The 12,833-nt window shown below is 44.0% G+C and overlaps 1 protein-coding gene across 1 annotated transcript in view; it reads left to right on the forward strand.

Moving 5' to 3' along the window:
- Positions 1-210: 210 nt before the first annotated feature.
- gal3st3 (galactose-3-O-sulfotransferase 3) overlaps positions 211-12,833 on the forward strand; it is a 33,838-nt gene continuing 21,215 nt past the window's right edge. Inside the window, exon 1 of the mRNA XM_062515979.1 lies at positions 211-484. The gene's annotated coding sequence lies outside the window, so the exon portion shown is untranslated. The remainder of the gene's footprint in view (positions 485-12,833) is intronic.

The following is a 12,833-nucleotide window of genomic DNA, read 5'->3' on the forward strand; positions in this document are numbered from 1 at the left end:
AATTTAATAATCGCGGCTTTTTTAACGCACTGTCGTTGCCTCCCCCTTCTCTAATTCAGTGTGTGTGTGTGTGTGTGTGTGTGTGTGTGTGTGTGTGTGTGTGTGTGATCGCGCAGAGGCTAACCACTGAGAGAAAAAAAGAAACGGTTGGGAAGGCATGCCAGTCTGTCTGCGCACGAGGAGTCTTGGAGCACCGTTGACAGTGCCGACCTGGCGAGCATAACGCGCCGTAGCTCACACGAGACGCGGTCGCCTCCCGCAAGACAATTGTCCAATCCTGCAATTTCGTTAGCGCTTAGGATAGCCTACAGCGCTCCCAAAGTCCACTGCTCTCGTTGTTCTTTAATAGTAGCCTGGTTGAACGGGAGAAGTAGGAAGATTTTAGGTTTGACTGCAGGACGCCGGTGACACGACCACAAACCCTGCCGTCAGCTGAGGACAACGACAGTTCAATCAATCTCCGCGCTGCCGCGACATGACAAAGGTGGGTGCAAATAACATGTTGTCTTTGTTCAGTTTGCGACTGCGATTCAAAAGCAGTCACAACTTGCGTTTTACGTTTTTTTGTCTTTCAACAATGACATCTAAAGCTGGTCTGGCCATCAGGTGATGGCATAAGGAAACGTTGTTTCTGCAGTCTATTATTGTCCAACGTATAACAGCCTACAGCGACCCTGCAATAGGATAACCCACGGCTAGTCTGTAGATGACTCAATACGAGGCTTCCATGCAACCTTTCTGCTGCAATTATAGCAAAAACCCATCGTTATGCGAGCTATAATCCACATGTCCTTGTCAGTCTTTTCTCTGACTCGTGCATAAACGTCCAGCTGGGTCGATGTGTAGCCTAGGCTATTATTCTGATTATAACATTGGAAACGTCACCGGGGGAGAAAAAATATATATTTTATTGTCCTATTTATCACATTCGAGTCGCGGTATAACAGACCGGTTAAGCCGGTGTCGGAGGAGTGATGTTGCAAAAGCCTAGGAATCATTGCTTATGGGCCTGCGAATTTGTCCAATGATTCTTCAGAATAATATTGAAAAGGAGTTGCAAAGCCATTCCAACTATCTACACTGGTCACCTGAGAAAATGTGTGAAACTTGGAAGTCTACATTCAGACTGGAAACGCGATCATCATAGCGTGATTATGATGACTCTGCTACGCCAATGTGCCTCTGCAGTCAAGTTTAACATGACTTCTTAGATCAGTAAAATGACCCTATAGAATGTGGCTTTGACGTTTTCAGCTGGCATAAGACAACTTCCAAATTCCAAAAGGCAAACTAACTCTGAATATTTGAGGAAAATAGCCTAATTACCTTGACATTTGTAATCTATTTACTCTATTAAAGCTACAACGAATATTCTATAGGCCTACGAATATTTTGAAAGTGACTTAAGGCAATTAAAGGCAATAATATAAATTCAGTAGAGTTCACAAACTAAAGCATATTTTGCTAAACATGTCTTGCATTTCCCTCAACTGAACAAATGGACAGCAGCCTAGATGATCAGGAAGCAGGTTAAATTGGCATCTGCATGGAAACGCATAGATGTAATCACAGTTTGGCCATATGTGTGCTCACCAATGCTATCAGTTTCACATTGAGAGTACAGGGACATTTTATGAAGTCACGTAGGTCCCTTACTTTTTCAATGGACTTCTCCACAATGGTTACCCTGACTGTACTTCCATCAGCTTCCACAATTAATGTAACTACCCACCAGCCCCAGCAATACCTTTAACAAAAGAACAGGATGATGAAACACACACACACACACACACACACACACACACACACACACACACACACACACACACACACACACACACACACACACACACACACACACACAAATGAAATTCTGCTGTCCCCTTGACTAGCCAGCAAAGATTTAATCTAAACTTATCAAGCAAACATGCCAGTGATTTTAAATCCTGATGATGTCTGCAGGTGTGGTGACACTGGTCAGGCTGGTTTTATAACAGAAAATGAAATATGTTTAAGATAAGAGCCTTGATGTAAAGTATAGTATACAGCTTTTGTTCTCTCACCAACTTGACTGAGGCTCTTTGGAATTGTAAGAAAATCATAAGTGAAATAAGAATTTCATGCACTTAGCATCCATGGCCCACTGCGTTCGACACTGCACCGGTTCATCCATTGTCCTTGTTTCGCCTGAGACAATGCTGCCCAGCGTCCTGCTTGCTAAAACCTGTCACAACAACAATGCAATTGTGAAGTTAACTGTTTACACATACAGGAACAAGTGAAAGCATCTCATCTGGGCCGTATTGATCAGCAGACATCATAGGTACACAAAAATAGGCTACAGTACACATTCAGCAACAGTGTGTTTAGATTTTAGGAGGGAAAAAAGTTAACATGTATTTTGACAAACACAACATAATAGGGTAAAATGTCTGTGGATAGTAGTTCATATTCAGTGCAAAGAAGTACAATCGGCAGGGTTTAATTACACAACAGCAAAGGATAGATAACAGACGCGATAACCCCTGACACATTATGTTATCCATGTTTAGGAACAGTACAGACATCATATTGTGTCATTAGAATCATTCTTTTAGGGTCAAAGTGACCCACTAGTGAGAAAGATAAAGCTTTAAATCACACATTGGAATATGGGCCTGATGCAGGCATTAAATCACATATTAGAATATTGAACTTAATGATCAATTCCATTTTCTCTCACATGCTAAATCTCAAACGTTGGTCTATATGTGGTCTGTGAGGTTAAATGTCAAACAGGTCCAACAGGTAGGAGCTTGATACGGTGTCTGGTGAACCATTTCTGTGTAGACTTGGCCATATGTTTAGGGTCATTATCTTGCTGAAAGACCCAGTGACGATCCGTCTTCAGCTTTCGGGCAGAGGCCACCAGATTTTGATTTAAAATGTCCTGGTATTTCAAAGCATTCATGATGCCATGCACCCTAACAAGGTTCCCAGGCACTTTGGAAGAGAAACAGGCCCACAGCATCACCGATCCTCCCCCATACTTCACAGTGGGCATGAGGTGCTGTTCTGCATACTCATCTTTTTGTTACGCCAGACCCACTTAGAGTGTTTGTTGCCAAAAAGCTCTAACTTTGTCTCATCTGACCAAAGCACACAGTCCCAGTTGAAGGCCCAGTACCGCTCCAGACGTGTGTGCTTATGATTTTGAGTGAGAAAGGTTTTTTTATGGAGGTCCATACTCCATAAAGTTGGTGTTTCCTGTAGGTCACTGTCATTCCTTAGAACCCCTCTTTCATACCTTAGAGGAGGCTATACGCCTACTTTATGTCTTCAGTGTAGTCTTGTGTTTAAGAGTTGAACTTTAACTGTAAATACAGTTGACATATTACGTCAAACACTTTCTCCTCACGTTTGCAAGCTCAGTGGCCCTGCATAGCCAGTCATTTAATTTAATCTTGTCATGGCACAATATGCCGGTGCTTAGACGACAAACCTACCTCAGTGAAAGTCATTACGGTGACGTGTTTGCCTGCGAGGAGCCATCACGTTACCAAATAATAAATTATTGACTGCCTCTGTGACTATATAGTCTGATCGTGGTCGGCAAGTCTGTGCATATTTGTGGCACTGGCGAGAGAACTCTACGCCTGGTCGGAGCTTGAAGGCAATGTTTTAGAAGAACATTGATCAACTTTTTAATGTTATCGATAACTTGAGGGGAGGAGGAGGGGGGGGAGGGGGTAATAGGGGCAGGGATCTAAAACACATGCACACAGACAACACATGCCACTGCTGTTCCCATGCAATTATGCTGATGCGAGCATCCTCGCTTTCTTGTTAGACATAAATTAAAAAAAAAAAAACAGCACTCTTGATACACAGTATCATTAGGTGATGCATGTCCTGGCACAGTAATACTTAAACATGAAATATTCATATGAAGTTTGACTCTTGATGGGAGAATTCAAGGAGAGGACAGGTAGTAGTATAAGCATACCCACCACTCTTTTAGAAGCGATTCAGCTTTTCGCATTGTGGTTAACTTACTAGACCAGCTCTTTTTACTGGACTACCCTGATCTATTTAGTGCTGCCTGGTTAGCCACAAGCTATTTTCTCCCCTTCTTATTTAGCATCATCTACCGTCATCTGTAACTTGAGATGCCTGTTATGTTCATTTGCACATTTTAAAAATCAGCCTTCTCTGCCGTGTGCCCAAAGGGGTGGTGAAAACCTGTTTTGCATGTTTAAAGTGGCAACATGCAACATGGTTTCAGATGGCTTTTTGTGGGATCTAGTTACTCTGGACGGGCATGGCTAAAACATACACGCTCATTTGTAATTCACCTAAAATGTCTACCATAGGGAGCATAATGTGAGTATTTTAAGTGTGTGAATGTGAAGTCCTTTTTTTGGTCTCAAACAAAGGGAGACGCAGCTCAATCAGAACCTCTGAAATTATACTTAGTCTTTTCTGTCCTGTGTACACCCTCAAATTGACCAAATTGATCTTGTCTTATGTTTTGGATGAAGCATAACCATGTTATATTTTGTTATGTAATGGAACAGATTTCTCTCTCTGATCAAAAATTGGGACAGTTGGTGTATGACATGGTCTGTCATCGTTCATGCAGTGTTCAAAAATAGTTGAGATGAAAAATGTATTGTTCCAAGCTTCTTGTTGTAGTCCTCTGATGTTTTGACCAGTGGGTTTCATACGCTCCAACAAATCTGCACGTCCTTAACCTGAGTCTGTTTATGTCCCATCCGGGTCAGTGAGCTTCCAAACGGGTGGAGGGGACTTTGGTCACGGTTCATCTCATAGGTTAACTTTTAATTGCATCCTTCAAGGGATTGGCCCCAAGACACCCCCAGCTACTGAGCGTGCAACATAGTAAGCCTCTGGGGGTGCCTCTCATTTGTGTTTTATAGATCCTCCCTTCCTTCCTCGGTCCGCGTCCTCACTGATCTACATGGGGCGGCAACAATGGGATAGTATATCCAGTGTTAGTTATAGATCAGTGGGAACGAGCCTGGAGGACCAAGCATCGAGGATCAAGGAGGGATGTTGAGAGGCACCCATAGTAAGCCTCTGGGTGTACAGACATCACTTGTTGGAGAAGGGAAATGTCCATCGCTTGCCTGAAGGCTACAGGCTCAGTTGGCTATACTGTTTTGGCTTCACAGGGATATAAGATTGGTGCGGTGGTCTGTCCAATAGTAGAATAGTCACAAAAAACTGAGGGTCAGATTCTCTTGTCTTGCACTATATAGCCTTCTCGAAAATAGAGATGAACAGAGCGACTCTGAATATGTAAACCATCGAAAGGTTAGTCTTTTGCTGCACCGTTCAGAGATAAAAACAAAAAATAACACAAAATAAACAACTTCAATATATAAGCATCTGTGTGCTCCAGTGATCTCCTTTCATTGCTTTCTCAAAAGAGCTTCCAGGCCTTCCAAACAGGATGGAAAAGTGAGATGTGCCTTTTCCGAAAGGGATTCGGGCGGGCTGCATTTTGGTTCTGCTTTCTCTGACATCTGGGGCTTTGCTAAATTGTCCTATGATTAACTTTTTAATGAGTTCATTAGTGTCTGTAGTACGGTTGTGCCAGAAAATATTTCCAATGACCCTGTTCAGTCCCTGATTCATGGGCCTAAGAAATACTGGGGCATTCACCATGGCAACAGCATCGCCACAGAGTAGAAAACTCATGTCTGCCTTTAAAGATTCAAAAGTTGAAAAAATTTACATTTTTGTATTGTTTTGTTTTTTTTCTTATCCCTTTTCTGCTGCTACATTGATATGATTAATTAATTAATTACTTTTCCCTGCTATTTTCTTTCTCTTATTCTTGATTTCTCAATTTTCCATGTATTCTTATTTATTCACTGTACTTAACTGATAGACTCACCAAATGTACAGTACAAAGACTCCCCCCATAGGGTGTCTGTGTTTGAAAAGATGTGGTTGTGCAACAGTTGTTAACAAACATCAGTATAATGTTAGCCTGTGGCTACAGAGATGCTCTTTCTGCGCTATGTAAGTACAAGTGACTTGATTTGACTTGACTTCTCAGCCCAAAAAAAGTTAACGAAAGAACACATCACATCTTTGGGCTGCGTGGGGCACCACTTTTTTCACACCTCTTGCATGAAGAGGTTTTGCAAAGGAGCGTTGTCCTACAGCTGCCTGTCAAGTAATTGAATACCAAGTAAGCATCAAAAAAAGGCCTGTGCCTTGCCTCTGTTTTTATCTCCCTTTTGGACGGCCGTCGTCCAGCATCCCAAAGACCTCCCAGATTAAACGAGCTCCTGGCCTGGATTAGCGCTAACACCCTTTTGCTAACTTGGCCGCTTCTGCATTGCAGTGGCGTGCGCGGCGGCCCTGTTGGAAGGCCACCGAGATCACGAATGCAGAGGAAGGAAGGATAGAGAGGTAGAGGGATAGAGAGATGGAATGATGGATGGATGGGTGGATGGAGGAGATGGATAGAGAGGGGTGAGAGGGTGTTGTGTTGACCTGCCAACACCATCGGGGCATAATTCTGTAAGACACTCTTGGTGGTCATCCATCAGCATTAGAGTAGGTTTACCCTGATTTGGCACTCCTCTCGCCTCTCCACAGCGGTGGGCTTCTCGTTTCTCACTTTTAAAAAAAATGCTCGCTCCAAATCAAATCTCTCTGGTTTTGCTCTGGTTTCCTACATTTTCTAAATTTTCTTATTCGATCTACTCATTCCTTGTTGTTTTCTGTCCTCCCGTCTCCTGAATTGTCCCTTTAGCTGCAGCACTGGTGTCTGTTTCTTAGTTTCAGTAATTATGCATTGGCCATGCTTGGCCCCTATAGACTGAGGTCAGGTCAGGGTCAATGGAGGATGATGGTGGTTGGCAGAACTGGGGCGTAGACTAGACTGTGGTCGGATGAAAGAGAGATATCAAAAGGGGGTTTGGAGTCCGCCACACTGGCCCCGATTATGGGCAAAAGGTTGTTGAAATTTTAGCTCAACAGTCAAACTCATTACACACTTCTGGCCCTGCCCCTGAAACAGTGGGTTGTCTGGTTGGCTGGGATGGGTTATGACTTGGTTTATGGCCCGAACGGCTATATTTCCTGTTTGCAGAGTCCCTATGAACACTTGTTTTTGAGGCCTCACACAGAGCAGACAGCTAGCGGATGAATTCAGGAGCAGGATGCCGGATCTGACCAAACGTGCTTCGAATGGCAATTGTAGCCTGCACCTGTATTCTGTTGTCCCTCTTTTATTAAAAAAATAATATCAATATTTGCTTGGACGAAAGCGTCTGCGAAATACAATAAACATAATAAGATGTTGACAAACTTAATCATATTTAAAAGATCGTCGTGTTGTTTTGTGTATTGATCTTCAAAATAGTCTCTCTGGTGCTTGCATTCAGTGTTAATTGAAAAATATTAGTATTTAGAAAACCAGCCACACATTACTCACATCTAGGAGCTTGGACTTTTTACCTGTTGTAGTTAATCGTGGTAAATTCCTTGGTCTATTCATCACCCATTGCAGTTTAATAATCTGGCAGATCACACACATTCTGAGTAAATCATGAATGCTCTAGGACCAAGACCCTGAATCCAGGTAACAACCCAAACAAGTGCTTCTGTAATCTCAAGTTAATATTCGACTCAATTCTGTTTTATTTACATAACACCGTAATGGAAAATAAATATCACAAAGGCACTTTACGCCACCCCAATTGAACATAGACTTTGATTACGCAATAACCCTAATAAATTCTAGGATGATGACATTAACATTATAAAAGTGTTTGCTTTGAGAGATAAAAACATGAAGAGACGAGTAAATGCAGTATGTTTTGCTATTGGGTATTTGTACAGAGATGGAGACTCGGACTTAATGGCCTCCTTACACCAAACAACTTTGACTTGGGAGAGATTCTCAGCTCAGGTGGCTATCAGAGTCAGACAAACACGCACACATACAGTACACACACACCTCTCCCATCCACCGAAATGCAACTCCTTTCTTAAAAATACTCTCTCTCTCTCTCACTCACTCACTCACTCACTCTCTCACACACACACACACACACACACACACACTCACACACTCACACACTCACACTGTAGTCTCCCTGTCGCCTGTGGTGTTCTGTTGAATTGGTACTCCTTTAGAGTTCCCACGGTGAAAGACTAGCCAGTCTCTGGGGAGAAGGACAAAACACCCATAGGTACACCGCGCACAACACTTTCTGGACTCTGGGTTCAATAGAGCTAACAGCACACAATTGTTGAAGGTGTGCTTGATGTTTGAGGGATGTAGGCTGCGTATATAGGCATGTTAGTTAGGTTAGCATTTCTTCTGGATTCAAAGTTGGACTAAGATGGTATAGCACAGATATAGTTACATGTGCGTGTGTGAGAGGGGTAGAGTAAATAAAGTTTTGTTGCTAAAATGTAATATGATAGTACCATTTACCTGTTGTTGTTTGTTCACTACTCTTGCTACTCATATTATATTTCTTACATACAGTTAAATACTGTATATTTGCGGTTAAAAGCAAGCTCAGGTTTCAGGCCATAGTGATCTCATATGGGATGTGTGCTCCTAAAGACCTCCGGGTGCTCAAGAGGATAGCATGATGTCATTAAGAGAAAGTTCATTGAGATCCTTAGCCATGGGTGAGAGGAGAAGACTGGATCCTGGACTTCAGATATCACAGTGCCATTTTGGTCTTGTGCATGGCAACGGATCTGAATAAATTAAAACTGTTTATCAAGTGGTATAGCTGTCTGGGGCATGTGTGGAAAAACTGTTTTACCAAATGTCTCTCTCTCTCTCACACGCACACACACACACGCGCGCACGCGCACACACACACACGCACACGCACACGCACACGCACACGCACACGCACACACACACACACACACACACACACACACAAAGCCAGAAAGCCAGTAGTCCCCGGACTGCAGTAAGGAGCAGATAACCGTGTCATCTCCCCGCTCTCTCTCTCTGTCTGTCTGAGGGACTCTGTTCGCCTCAGCTCTCTGTCTTTACCACATTAGACAATAAAACAGACAAAACAGCCACTCAGGGACCCTCTCAGCGCACAGATAGTATTTCACCGGACAGTGGAACTACAGTATGTTTTTTTCAGGACTTACTGTAGGACCTAAGATTACAGTGTGTGTCTGTCTCTGCCTGTGTGTGTGTGTGTGTGTTAAGGGCCAACTCTAAATATGTTCCTGTTTTGGCTGTTTCCTGTTTTCTTAAGGCAAAATAGCTACCTGGTTTGGTAAAGGGTTGTTCTATTGTGGGTGTGTGTGTGTGTGTGTGTGTGTGTGTGTGTGTGTGTGTGTTTGCATCTATCCCCAACCTGTCCACAGAAGATTTCAGTGAGATGGAGCAGACGGTGTCCCGTATTGGGGTTTTTTAAGAGCCATCTCTATTACAATAATAGATGCCACCCCCCTGCCCCCTGTTTTTCAAACCATCCTCTAGAGTGTCAGCCAGTGTCAGTCTAGTCTCTTCTTCCCGAGTCCATCTCAGTGACCACAGGGGTGTCGGATGAGATCTGATAATGGACTTAACACAGGCCCTCTGCGGCCGCACCAGTGAAATCACATTACTCCCGCTCGCTATCTTTCTCTCTCACACACACACACACACACACACACACACACATGCGCCCACACATACACTTGCACACACACACTTGCAAACACACACGCTCGCGCACGCACACATGCAAGCAAACACACAGACTCGCACACACACACACACACACACACGCACTCTCTTACTCTATCGTTCAGTCCCCATTTCTCTCTATCTCACATCGCTTCATTTCCCGCATCTCCTGCTGTGATATCTATCACTCCTTCAGCGCATTACTCTCAGCCATTTCAATCGTTTCAGTCCTTTTCAATCTACAATCTGTGTTTTTGTCCTCCCTCCCTCTCTCTCTTTCTCTCTCTCCCTCCCGCCCTCTCCCCCTCTCCCTCGCTCCATCTCTCTCCGTCTCATCGCGCCGGACACCAAAGCTCTGCTCGAGGCCGTGCCATCTGCTTGAGCCGCGTTGCAAAGGCCGCGCGGGAAGTCGCAGGGAAAAACAGAGACCCTGATTGTTGCGTTGTCGTTTCGTAACGCTGTCCTCCGGCTGGACGTGATGTCCACATGAGAGCACGCCTGATGCTGCTGCTGCTCGGGCGGAGAGATTATCCCCGCCGGGACGCCGCGGGGTCCGTGCTCCAGGTGCTCGGGGCTCTGGTCGCGGTCATCCGTCAGCCACATCGCAGTGACGACCGTTTTTTTTTTTTAAGTATATTTTTTGGGGACTTTTTTGCCTTCAATGATAGGGAAGTAGAGAGTGACAGGAAGTGAGTGGGAAAGAGAGCAGGGGTGGGATCTGGAAAGGACCACGGGGCAGGAATCGAACCCGGGTCGTCAGCGTACGGTGCAGGTGCCCCAGCCAGCCTCTGTGGTCGTTTTCACCATTGGGTTCAACGTGGCATTTAATTATTAACCACAGTGCCCTTTACGATGAGTGAGGTATATTGACAAAACTAAACAGCTAATTTTATTTGAATATTTTATGTGAGATGGAAAAAATATCCAGTAGTCCAGTAGACACCAGTAGTCCACGGACTGCAGTGAGTGCGCGCACACACACACGCATACACACACACACACACACACACACACACACACACAGGGTTGCAGGAGTTTGGAATGGAAATTATTACATCAGTAAAGCAAACTTGTGGTGAGGTGAAGGAAGGTCACCTCGCTTCATACCACTTTCTATTTTGCATGCCATCTCTGTGAATCAACTCAGACAAAGCACATACTATAGGCCGTGTCCAAAAGTCAAGGGCGCACGCTGGATTGTACGGTTCTTTCCAGTAGCGTCTCAGTTAGCTTGCTCCTCAGTATGCATCCCTACATTTGGACAACACAAACTAGTTGGCGTCACCTGACACGGGTAGGGGGGGTTGCTTGACGATTGGCATGACGTGTTGAGCTTGACCTGCGCTGCGCAATGGATTGTGGGATGTCTGAGGCCAAAAAAGATGCATCGATGCACACTTGGAAATCACGCCAAACAAAGTACCCATCTAGTGAGTCTATTCTGACGTAACTTCCGGAAAATGCACGCTGCCCAGTGTGCGTACTTATGATTCAGACACAGCCATAGTATGGACAGAGACTCATGTCTCATTTTTTTTTGCAATTCTTCAACTTTTTATATATTTAATGCCACCTCTCTTAAAAAGCGCTGACTGTTGAAAATTATTTTAATGAGAAACAAGCCCCTCCCTGCCTTCCAGTCTCTCGCTGCTCTTGTCTCAGATAACATTGTGTGGTTCTAAACTAACAAGGGAAAAAACATTTTGTTGTCTGCAGATAAACAGAACAGACGGCCTCGACACTGGCCTATAACACAAAACAAGCAGAGGCTCTCGGCATTTTACAAGAGCATCGGTAATTGCGGTAATGCCAGCTTTTTACTGCCACAGTGGCCATCGGGACGGGGGATGGGGTCGCGCGAAAAAAGCCCGTAATGTGGTTTTGTAGGCAGTGAAAACTGTTTACTGCGGCGCTATTAATCGCCTGTGAGAGGCACTTGATGGGAGTGTGATTATGGCGTGGCTGTCTGCTATTTCTGGTCCAATTTGGCAGCGTCATCTTTGTGTCTTATGTAAACAAAAATCTCGATTCACTTCTTTGGTCCCAGACCAGACATTTGTCCTTAAATTATTTTATTAATTATTATTCCTGTCGTTCGTTGTTTTTCTTATCTTCCTCTCATGTGTTTATTGCCTGCGCACGTGGCGGCAATAAAGCACAACACTCATCAGACTTCAAATGTAAGTAGTGGAACATCTTGATAGTCTCCTTCGCAGAAATAGAAACGGTCACCACTGGGCTATGACGCCAACCCCCCCACCCCGCCCCACACACACACACACACACACACACCCCGCTGCTGAAATGCTGAGCCCCCTGCCAAGTCAGATCAATCAGCGAGGCACAGGCCAACAGAGACAAGCCCACTCCGAAACGTATTGATTTTTTTTTTCTGGAGGGGAGTGAGAAGCTTGTGGTGAATTTTGGCATTACGAAAATGGTGCAAAACAAGCTGCTGTTGCTGTTCCAGCAGGTGGTCAGCGATTTATATGGCCATCAAAACGCAAGGTCACCACCAATCAGTCTCAATGGACTCTACCCAATATACAACAGGATAGCTATAGTGATATTCCAACTCATTGAGGAAAATATGACAAGAAAATCAATTATCCTCAGTTTATGATAGTAATTATAGTCATTGTAATGCAGTGGTGAAAGGTGGTTGGTTTGTTTGGTAATCACACTTTATAACTTCTGTGCAGTACACGGAAAATGACACACATGGAAAAATGCCTTTTGCCAAAAGATAAGACTGATTCCACTGCTTCACCTACTGTACATGGGGGCAGGGGCAATGGCTATGCACTGGAAAAGGTTACAGACCTCAGAACAGTACATTTGACACAAAGCAAAGATTGAAATCAGTTTACACATGTCCGGTCCAAAATCCTGTAAACTATGTTCAGTTTCGATAGATAGATAGATAGATAGATAGATAGATAGATAGATACTTTATTGATCACCAAGTGGAAATTCAATTCAAGTTTCATCAGCCTCTTAGTCTGCCTCTTTCCCTCTGACATGTGTCTGCTAAGGCTTACTTAATGTCTTATTGCCCCCCCCATCCCCCAGATGATTATATGGTCATGTTTATTGTTTTCATATCACACCTATACTGTATCGTGGTCAATAATTTACAGGGCAAGGTCAA

The sequence above is a fragment of the Sardina pilchardus genome, chromosome 16, assembly GCF_963854185.1.
Source record: "Sardina pilchardus chromosome 16, fSarPil1.1, whole genome shotgun sequence".
In the NCBI taxonomy this organism is placed as follows: domain Eukaryota; kingdom Metazoa; phylum Chordata; class Actinopteri; order Clupeiformes; family Clupeidae; genus Sardina; species Sardina pilchardus.